Source organism: Porites lutea, chromosome 6 (assembly GCF_958299795.1).
Source record: "Porites lutea chromosome 6, jaPorLute2.1, whole genome shotgun sequence".
In the NCBI taxonomy this organism is placed as follows: domain Eukaryota; kingdom Metazoa; phylum Cnidaria; class Anthozoa; order Scleractinia; family Poritidae; genus Porites; species Porites lutea.
This window is the reverse complement of record NC_133206.1, coordinates 3,260,016-3,272,105: the sequence shown is the minus strand read 5'-3', so window position 1 is coordinate 3,272,105 and position 12,090 is coordinate 3,260,016.

Genomic DNA, 12,090 nt, shown 5'->3' with positions numbered 1-12,090 from the left:
GCAAAACACGTTTGTTGTACTTTATTCGCAGAACCACGCAGCCAGGGCACTACCGATTCTTTTTAATACCCCCAAAAAATCCCTACTCAAATCAAGCTACCCAAAAAAATACTTGCCAAATTTTCGTACCCCAAAAAAATCCGGAATCGAAAATTTCAAACCCAAAAAAATCCTTTGATCATCTCCGTCACTTAAAATCCCGAGTAACCCCCCCCCCCCCCCCCCCTGGGGATCGAACCACCTTTCCAAATCACCAAATCAGGATCCCAAATTGCTTCGATGAAAAAACATTAAAGAGCGTGTTAAAGATACCACGAGACGGCGACAGCAACTAGAACGACTTCGCACGTGCATCACACTTATTTTTGTACATTTCTTTGCCGTCATTTCTCGACATTATTTACGACGTGAAATTGCCTAATTTCACGTTTTATCGAGAACGTAAACAAACGACAACGAATTTCTATCTCTCTCTCTTTTTTTGAACTTGGATATTTTTTTGAGAAAGTCAACTCCTGGAGAGTTTGTCTGCATAATTGACACCGATTGAGCGAGTTGGTAATCGGGCCGAAGTTTCAAAGAACGTATAAAGTCACTTTAAGTGACGTTTTCAACTTCGTCACCATCGGTCTTCGTTTATCTACAGCTATTTCGATAAAGGTTGTCGGAAAAAGTGCACGCGACAATCCCGAAAGGTATTGTGGGTGGTTTTGAGTTTGCTGTTCTTCAAAGAAATTTGAAAGAATGGCACGAGAGGGTCCACGAGAGGCCATGGACGTATGTTTGCGCGTGCTAAAGGAACGCAGGAAAAGAAATTTTGACAGCTACAGTGTCTGGAACAGTGTATTGATCATATCCCATATTACCTTTCGGGATCGTCGCGTGCACATTTTTGCCGATAACCTTTCTCGAAATAGCTGTATACTAAAACTCCGGTCAACGACGTAATAGGCCATTTTACAGTTGTGTGCTCAGTGCCCTGGCCTTTGAATAGAAGCGAGGCTCGCGGTGACCTTTTTTCGTTACAAGCCTTCCTGCTTTTCAAGTGCAAATCGTGGTATTCTCATGCTAACAAGCCCGTGAACATGATCATTTACATATAAAAAACAAGACGGTTTGTAACAAAACAAGGTCACCGCCATCCTCGCTTCTATTCAAAGGCCAGGGCACTGAGCACACAACTGCTAATGAGTAGATGTTATTGCTTTGGCTCGCTCATTAGAATTTAATGGGCTCCGTCTACACGTATCCGGATATTTTTGAAAACGGAGATTTTTTTTCTCCATTTTCAAAGCAAAAGCATCCTTAGCGCATCCTTAGCGAATCATTTTCGCCTGTCCACACGAAAATGCTAAAACGATGTTAAATACGATAGCATCCCTTGAGCATAGGTCATCGCAATTGAAAACCTCCGTTTTCGTCCGTCCGCGCGTAAAAGAATTCGAAAAGCCGGCGTTTCCAAATATGTCCACTCTGGAGAGCGTTTTTGAAAACATCCGCTTTCGGTGACCGTTTTCACCTGATACGTGTGGACAATAGGCCAAACCGGAGGAAAAAAATACCCGTTTTCAAACAAAAACTGATGCGTGTGGACGGGGCCTTTAATAGGTTCAATGCAATAGACAGAGTACATGCACGTCAGGCCGGTTTGCCGTTTTACCCGGGTCTTTAAACAACATGTTTGGAAGACACTTTATATTTATATTCTTTATATACCAACCTCTTACAGTTAGGCAAAGATGAATCAAGTGATATGGTCGCAATAAAGTGGGCCCCTCCGAAAATTTTGACTGCTATTATTAATAATAGTTGTAATAAATAAAACTATTCTCTACTCAAGTTTGAAAAGCAGCTCGTTTAAAAACGACAAATTAGTCAAATGCTGTACGTTTAGTTACTTTATTAGTTTGTTTGATGGATTTTTAACAAACATGCATCTTGTAAATATCAATCAAGATTTATTACTTCCCTCCTTAAAAGTACTAAGTCGACTTCATTTTCAAGTAAAAGAGAGCGAAAGAAGAACATTTCATCCATATTTTAACTAAAGGGAGCGAAAAAAATCCTTATCCGCTAGTCCGTCGCGGAAAATCGAAAAAAGTGCGAGTTATCGGGAGCTCGAGCTAAAATAACCGAATAAGGAAATAACAATTTGGTTGGGATGGGGCAGTAAGCAGTGCAAATACCATGCAAACTAAGTTGCTTCAGGCCCCGGTAACAAACGATATCATGAAATTGGGATTTGGAAAAAGAAATATCAATAAAAAAAAAGCTAGATCACTATCTGACAGGGCTGCACGCTGTATCTGAACTGTGTTGAACTGAACTTAAAATTCGTAGATACTTAATTTGTTTTTTAGCCATCTTAGCTTAAGAAGAAGCAAAAGGAAAACTGCCGTGAGCTTAAAAAGTATAAGAACACAAAGAATAAAGGAATGACACAGATGTTTTAAGTAATGTTTCAGGCTGCAGTATTATACAGTTTTTCTTTTGCATGATTGGTCACGTTGCGTCTAATGGAAAAAAATTATGGGCCGGTTCGAGTTAAGAATTGGTTCATGCTTAGCGTGCGTATATCGAGTTATGGATGCCCGCGGGAAGTTTGGAGAGCACGAAAGATGCCTAAGAGTTGTGCCTCGAGCAACTCTAGCTTCTTGAGTGCTCTCTAAACTTACCAAGTGTATCCATAACTCGATACTGCGCACAGCTAAAAGCACGAGCAAATTCTTTTATAACATAGCTGACAAAAATGCTTGCTTTTTGATTAACTGCAAAATTTCACAATCGTCTATAGTTTGAATAAAAACTGAGAAAATAACAAAATTTGCTTATTTATTCGTTAACGATCAATGGAAACTAAGCAGAAACAGAGGTAAAAGAGTCTGAAGGTTCACCTAAAGTTAAAATCCTCACATGTTCGTAAGAGGTCGTTTATGGAGTATGGTTTGGATTTGCTGAAAAGATGTTTCTGTTTTGCTCGGCGAAATCCAGAAAACTTGTTTTTTAGCGAAGACGACTGTCATCCTTCTTTAAACTTATATTCATTTACGAACAATGGCTAGTCATTACGGCTTCTTGAGAAGACCTGGCAGCAGTTGTTTTTGTGAGTAATAAATTTATGTCTTCTTGTGTAATTTGTCTTGCAAGAGAAATTTTCCTGCTTCCGTCGGATTGTTAACCAAAGTGCAAAATTTTTCGCTTTGAGCTTACTTTATTATTAACTCGTTTTGTAGAGGATAAACAAACGTTAAAAACGGAGGACACTTTATACAAATTGGATATTTTCCGACACAGACCAATTTCTGGTATTTTCCCACTTAAATGTCAGTCTTTACGGCAGACTTTTCAACGAATCATTCAGGCTCTATTAGTTGCGAAACATCTTCACCGCTTTTGCTGTTGGTTTGAGTAGGTAGAACGAAGCTAAATTCCAAAACAAATCTGGAAGGTTTTTCATCATTTCCGTCGATTTTTAGCTACTTAGGAAAAGAGACGAAAAACACAGCTGAACACGTCATCATAAAAAATATCTTTATTTACGCACGGGCGTGCGTAAATAAAGAAGTTATTCATAGCGGCTCATTAGGACTTATATCGGGCAAGCACGCGTGCTATGTTACAATTCGGGTTTTACATGTGAAGTCGTGTAATGAACTCGCCGTCGAAGGTCCTTGTAACACCTCATGTTTTAAAATTGTTGATTCTCTTCTGCCCATGTTGAAACCGCTGAAACCGATCTTGTTTGTTGAGACTCCAAATGAGTTCAAAAATGCGTACCGTGAGTTCCCTTGAAGAAGCGCCCACGCTCTAATAAGTGCCCTCTTCCGAAAAAGTGTTCACCCCCCAGGCTTGCAAAGTGAAAAACTGATTTATTTCCAATTTTTGGCAAAGTATCAAACAAATCCATGTTAAATCAAATTTCGTTTCATTTAGACCTAATATTACTAATGGGATCTAATTTTAGGCTAATGGAATCCACCGATCAACATATTTTGATATAACTGGATGAATATATGAATTTCGGATATTCAAATATGATTCATAATTTCAAATATTCGACGCAGTCATGGACCCCCATCTTCCCCGGGTGGGAGAAAAAGGTGGGGATACCTTTTAAGATTGTAGCAATGGAAGGATTAAAATACAAATACTTAAATTAAGAAAGACTAAGATATTGAAGAGGCTAAAGTGAAAGGCTATTACCTATGGCAAGGGCAGAAAAATGTTTGAACTTTTCGGCTCAAATACTAATGAAAGGCGTCAATCAGGAAAATTTAATAAAATTTGCGGTTATGTTCTGAGCTAAATCCTTATGATTGAACTATACTGCTCTAGGTGGGTGGATAATTGTGAAAATGAATGAACTAAAATACAAAGTAATTCTGGATATTGTTTCTACGCCGCTCTCAGGAATGTTCTTCAAAAGGCGTTAGATTGTAGTTATTAAAATCGACAGGTTAAAAGGAATTTACGAGCAACTGGAAAGATGACCACAAATCGCCAATCTTGATACCAAAGAAAGCAGAAGAAGGGGCAAATGCTAGCTTGGACCAATCTAGGTTTGAAACAAAGACTCCAATTAGCGGTTACGTTTGAATACAATGATGTAAAGATGATGTGGGTGGATACATTGTAAGAATAAAAGGAAAAATGCTGGAATGCGGTAGATATTGTATTTGCTCGAGACCGTTTTCGAGACTAATTTCTGCTGGACAAGGATTAATTAAATTCGCAGCGATTTGTAATTGCGCAAGGAGCCACATTTTCTGTTATTTATTATCGATAAATTATAAAATGGATTCTTGCAATGAATTCTTTGTTAATTTTTTCAATGAAAGTTGAAATTTTGCATCTAAGTCGTCGTAGCATGTGCGCGTGGGCATTTTTTAAAGGACGTCTTAATTTTATTAATAAAGTGCGAATTATATAGGTTTATTTTGAAGATTCCTTTTACGCAGATTCATTCTTAAAACGTACTCAGTTTTAAAAATGACTTAACTACCTCGTTACTAATTAATTTCGGTTAATTTCGGGTGTTTTAAATTTTGCGTTTTTCAAGATTGTAAATAAATCTCGAGAAATTTGTACAGTGCAATATATAGAAAATTCCAATCACGGAAAATAAATGACAAATTATAATATTACAATTGATTGGTTTTGTTGGTAATTTCATTTTGTATCTGCTGTTTCGAACGTCAATTTGCAAAGATTTCTTCACAGTGGTGTAGAAAATTTTAAAAAGAGAACTTTTAAAAGATCGGACTCTCGCTTTTGATAGATAAAATCAAGGCGAGAGCACTTGAATCGCGTTGATTACAGGATTGGATCCAGGAATTTTAGATTGGGTGGTCCAAACTTCGGTTCAGAAAGGACTGTTGAACTTTTATTGTGGCAAATTACTTCTCACAGAGACGACCACGTGTTTCTCAATCTGTGAACGCGAGCGCCTTTGGCGCGGGAAATACTGCTTTGATAGCAGAGGAGAACAGATCATTGGAAGGTTACACTTTTGAATATCCCTGGAATTTAGTTTAGTGGCAAAATGCGACGTGAGTTCCATTAAAAAATCAGCCGGTTCAAAAGTGGTATACGATCCTGTGAGTGTCGATGTAAGAATTTCAGTCCCAAACAAACGTCCGGTCTGAAGGGGGTTGGGTGGGGGCATCCGGACCCCCGGACCCCCCCCCCCCCCCCTGGATCCGCCACTGAATTAATACCCTTTTCTCATACTGGCCCAGCGCCCATTGACATCGTGACAATAAATTTATTTTCAATATCAGCGATCGAAATAATGTATCGGCGAAATTAAGTACTACATAAGGTATTCAACAACACCCAGCTATACATACGTTGAAGTTGAAGTCTTACCCTTTGGTGGAGAATAAAGAATGCCGTTTTGGAAGATTTGGTTTAATCAGACACAAGCCCAAGATTCTTAGTTTGATAGACATGTGATAGAAGTGGGAAAAAAAGAACCACAGCATCGGTTGGAATATTAAAGACGGTTGCGACGAAATATGGGAGAAACCTGATATTTTTCAACCAGTCTAAAGCTCTCTTCTGAATCATGCAGGGAATTATGAATCCAAGCAGATTAAAATTTATCAGTTTTGAGATAATGTTCATCAGAAGATTACCGGACAAACATTTTTGACAGCGGCTTTGCAAGATTTTAAAATGTTTTGACATTTTTGTCGTCAAGGATTGCTGTCACGGTTTTGGCGAAATTTGGGAGTATTTAAACAAATATAAAGGAGAGATTTTAAACATCAAAATATGATAACATATAGCTGGAATATTATATATCTAACGTTAGAGAATGAGGCCTATTATACTTAACCTTTTTTTTTTTCAATACTAAAATAGTTTGCCAAGAACCTGGAGAGACCCTTAGCGTGGGCTTCAACTACCTGTTACTGCGGGAAAAAACGTAATGAAAATTTAAAGTTAGAACATGGAGCTCAGGAATATACTGTTAAATAACCGATTTGCGAGTTTGATTTTTTTAGACGAAGAGTATCCACCAATTTAGGTAAAACGTCTTTTAAATTTTCAGGTTCAAAAGTCTGGGAAACTGTGCCACTTGGTCTCAAATGTCCTGACAGTATTTGAAGCTTAAGAAAGAATGGAAATGCTATTTTTTTTTTCAAAACTTGATTTTACTTCTACTCTGCATGCCCCATGTCACTGAATAGATATAATTTTAGTTTTTTTCTCTTCTTTTCTGCTGCCATTCATCTAAACGTGATGGTATCCAACTACAAAGCGCCTGCTCCTTTGGACACTGCAGAGATAAATTCCAGTATTTTTTATATTATTTAGTTTATTTTTTCTTTCATTTTTTTCAGCTTTACTGGTCTAAATCTACTTCTTAATAAATGATACTAACGAAAAATAAAACAACAACAACAAATCACCAAGGTTTCCCGCTTGACTATAGAGGTTTAAAGTAGTATATTTCTTTACATTCGTGATCTATCCTAATAAACCTGATGAAGACTGGTATGGGCCAGTTGAACTATTGTAACTACCGTCTATTCATTACGTTGTTTGATCAGTTCTTGCAGTTGTTTTCCTAAAAATGTGTTTTGTGAAAATGGAAATCAATTTTGAACTTTGAAAACTAATGATTTTTTTGGATGTACGTTACCGAAATAAACCAAAAAATCTTAGCCTGAATTTCATCCGATTACTTCGAGTCGTTATTACTCCTTCAGTAAGTAAATGCTGACAGGAGAAAACGACTCGAAGCAATCGGATGAAATTCAGGCTAAAAATCCAGGAGGACCAGGAACCACTGTTATGGCGAACGCTAGTCGGCAGAGCTGAACACGTACACTCTATCAGTTTTACCCTGCCTTTCTCAAGATAAAAAAAGAAAACGTTAGAAAAAGTTCCCGGTCACAGCCATATAAATAATAACATTAATAATCCTACCTTACGTCACAACAACAAAAAACATTAAACAATAACAATAACAACAACAACAACAACAAACTTACAGATGAATTACATAATCTGAATTTCATTCCAGACTTGCAAGTGTTGTTTCTGCTAAGAACTACTATTTCACACTTACAACTCCTCGTTTATTCAATGTATTTCTTGTATTTATCGGGAATTTGTACGTTAAATTTATACAAGGCTTAGCATCTTTTTTCCAATCTTAGACTACGAGTAGTCCCCATTTTTCCTCAGGGATAGTAGAGCGAGGGAAACGCGAGCACGCGTGAAAATCACCCCACGCGAGGAAAGCGCTTTTCTCGCGTGGGGTGATTTTCACGAGCGCTCGCGTTTCGCCCGCTCTACTATCCCTGAGGAAAAATGGGGACTACTCGTAGTCTATTCCAATCTTTGCTCGATCTCTTTGTTAGCGCCATGGTATTTCCGTTTTTTGATTACTGCCATATTATCTGGGGTGATAGGAATAATAATTTTTTCTGCATTCCCTCCAGGTTCAGCACAATAAGAAGGCTAAGACTGCTCTCATTCGTCTTGTGCACTCCTCATCTACTCAGGCGCTTATTATCGACCTTCGGTGGATCAATTTTCGTATTCCGTGCGGTACATTCATCGCCTTGTCCATATTTTTAAAAGCCGTAATGGTCTTTTGAATCACAATTATCATTTTTAAATACTGGGTTTTTAGTCCACGGCAATTACCAAACCCGTCGCGCCAGCGATTGGAGAATTGACGGATCATCTTGTAGTAGTATCTAAAGGCCAGCTGCTTTCCTTTTATTTTTTTATTTGAGAATGGAGCGAGATTCGGACTTAAAGTCAATAACATTATGAAAAAATTCGCAGATTTAACACTGTTTTACAATTTTTAGTATAATTTAGATAGGATCAATTATTTATATCATTATTATTTAACAATTATTATTATTATCATCATCATCATCATTAGTGGACGCAGATGGTCAAACACACTGGGACACCTTTTTTTCCTTCATATTGTGTTATTTTTCACTTAGCCTGCGTAGCAAGCGTTTCCGTTCGGTTTCGGAGCAAAAAGAGACCGTGGAAGGGGATTTTCGGTTTTGATTACTTTTGCGCGGTCTTTGACTCTTTTTCCTCGTTCTTTGCTCCTAAACCGCACAGAAACGCTTGCTACACAGGCTACAGTTAACCTAATGAGGCTTCGTCATTATGTGCACAGGTAGCCCAAGCTCGAAATATGAGTATCGGCGAACATCGGCATTGTTGCGTAACATTCGAACATGATAATGATTTGTATGGGGAAGAAACCTATCGTTTCTGTAACTTACGAAAATGAAAGGATTTCGATAAAAAACAGCTTACCTTACTTAAAATGTGTGTTACGTCTCTCCTGTGTGGTCCACGGGCCGATCTATGGCCGTTTTATGGGATTTTATGTAAACGGTTTTCTCTCTAAACCTAGACAGACTGTACAGGTGATTCTTAAGTCGCGGCCCAAGCCGATTAATAAAATGGATTTACAAAGAGAAATACGAATTGCTCTTACTGGAAAGAAAACAACAAGGAACTTGAACAGCCTGTAAACCATTAAGCTGAAACTTATGTCATGTTGGGCCCCTTTCAAAGGTGAAATTTCTTATGAGTGCCGAACACCTATTTTGTCGATGAAAGTAACAGTAAAGTAATTAAAACGGCAGTTGATTCAGACGGATATGATGGTGCCGACTTTAACTCTGTTTGCTGTAAATATTCCCAGTCTCTAGGAACTTTTTTTTAGCCAATATGGATAAGGGTTTCTATAATTAATGCATTATATTCGGCACATGTGAAATACGACGATTGAGCTGAATAATGATGACAGTGTCCAGTATTACTAAAAATACCGGTAGATACGCTATGATACATACCACATCTTTTATGTTCCTGTAAACTTTGTTTCCAATTTACCACATTATGTTACTAGCGATATGCACCACACAGGTGAAAAAGAGAGTAAAAAGAGATTTCAAAAAAAGAAAAAAAATAAGGTTACGAAAAATTTGTTTCAAGGAGCTTCGAACCTGGACCCTCATTGGACCAGTTAGAACTAACAGGTCACGCCTCTGTTAACCTAAGATCAAGCGCTGTTTTTTTTTTTTTTTTTGCTTCTTTGCTTCTTTGGCTCGAGAGGGAAAAAAGCAGATAACAGAGATAAAGGCAGAGGGCATGATCGCAGACTACGCCTCTGTCCACTGGACCACCTCGGTAAACTCTGACAATTCGAGTTTAAAAGAGATATATGTTCCTTCTCTATGGTGATTGACAGTTTTCAATGATGATTTTTTCGTTTTTTTTTTTCAATTACCGTGTAGAATTAAATCTTTCACTGACCTAAGCTAGACGTAAAGTTCACAATAAACCCATTAATACTCAGATCTGTCAACAATCGTATATCAATGTATCATACTGGGGAGCATGCCGTCTGTATTTAGTTCGGGTAAAGAAGCTTTTATTAAAGAATTTATCACCGCTAATCTTTTTTCCTTATTGACAGGTTGATTCCGGATATTTCTAAATGGCTGGAGCTGCTAAAGGCTATGATCAAATAAAAAGTTTAAACTTCCAAATTATGTAAAACTAGAAGTACTATTGGCATGTCTGTATTGGCATAAATTAAATTAAAGCAAATTATAGCTTTCATTGATCATGCATCGAGTGCTTTAAAAAAATTACAAGAAGTCTGGAAACGAGATAAAGAATTTAAAAATTCTGAACAGTAATGATTACAAAAGGCAACAGCTAATAAAGCATCAGCTTTTCACTGCTGATGTTGACATTAAAAGGTTGCTTAAGGTCTTCTATAAACTATGTTTCTTTTATCTTACAAGGATAATCCGTTTTGCCAGATGCTAAGATTTCAAAGTTATCCCATTTAATGTTATGTCCGGTGGCAGTGACATGGTCAGAAATACCTTAATAGTGATCATTTTAACCTCAGCAGTGAAAAGCTGATGCTTTATTAGCTGTTGCCTTTTGTATTCATTACTGTAAGGAATTGTTAAATTCTTAATCTCATTTCCACGTAATTTCTGAATATATAGTCTCGTCATTTTCTTAAATGGTCACTTAAGATCACTTTTGAAAACTAGTATATATTGAAAAGCATACAAAACGTCATGTTTATAAAAATGCAAAACTCACAATGTTTATCACCGCTGTTTGTGTTTTATTTTTGATCAAACTAAGATGGCCCAAGAGCAAAAGTCTGTATAATTAATACTAGAAATACGTGTGTCGCAGAACCTCGCGGAGCTCGGGGAAGGTGGCTCGTAAAATATTAGGGATGGGAGGGAGGGAACGAAATAGAGAAAATTGTGTAACTTAGGAGGGCGGGTTTCAACAGGGGCTGTAATATTGAAAGCAGAGATATACTCAATCTCCTGTTTTGGTTGGAGTAACCTTAAACCGAGTGCCCTGGATTTAAATGAGGAATGGAAATTTAATGGGATTGCTATTATTAAGGCAGTGTGGCCAAAGTTGTGTAGGTCTTGTGTTTACCATATTTGACCCACCTTCACGTGTGTTTATTTTCAGAAGGAAATCAGCGTGTCAGTGGATGACTGCAGGTTAAAATGTGGTGGCATTTGCTTGATAACAACTAACTTGCATCATCTCCTATGATAACATTGTAATAATTATTTGTGAAGGATGCCAGTAGTAGTGTATTCTATAGCCCTCAGATTCAGATGTAGTTGTTTTCAATACTGCATGAGTATCAAATCGATGAGTGGATTAAATGGCGGGAGTAAAGCTGTGGTGAAAACAACAAGTAAACATTGGGGTCCTTACCATTCACATGGAAAAACCTAAAATTTCGGACGGAAAATCAAATGGTATGCGTCATTCCGTTTGGAAAGCTGCAGAAAATATGGGCTGTGATTTAAGGCGATGCAATTTTTCTACCTCTTTATAGTCTTTATAGTCTGTTCACCTGATTAGAATATAGTTTGTGGCTGGCCGTTCTCTCACCACTCCAAACTTGATAGTTTTACTTCATGCACAATATTTCCACCCGGGTGGTTTGTGTAAATGATAAGCACTCCAGCTGTTTATTGGACAAAAAAAATTATTGTTAGTGTACTACAATAATGAGAGGTTTTGTACGTGTTTTTGTACAAAATCACACTTGACAATCATTGTTTGTAACCAAGGTGGAATCATAACTGACTCAAATAGAAATTACATGTAGCAATATTAATGTCATTGAGGGTGCAGTTTACTGCCATGAGGATTATGAAAGTGATCACAACTTATGATTATTCGTCAGCACTGAATCTCAGTGAAAAGTACCAAAAAGTTTATGCAAGTGTACGTAGTTATTTGTGTACATGCAAGAATCATATACTCATTCAAAAGTGAATTTCTATGAAATGTCCACATAAAAGTCATGTTGAAGGTGATCGAAGTGATAAGTTTCTCAGTTTACTACAGTTTACTACAGCCACAAATTTTGAAATTCCGAGACTCACTCAAATGTACACTTTCCCAGGCCAAATGAATTGACAATTTGTCCTGAAAATAGCCTCAAACCTCCCATCACGGGCATCCTTTCACCATTTATTTATCCTAATGTAAAGTGCAGAATGGATTGATTTACAGGAAACCCTG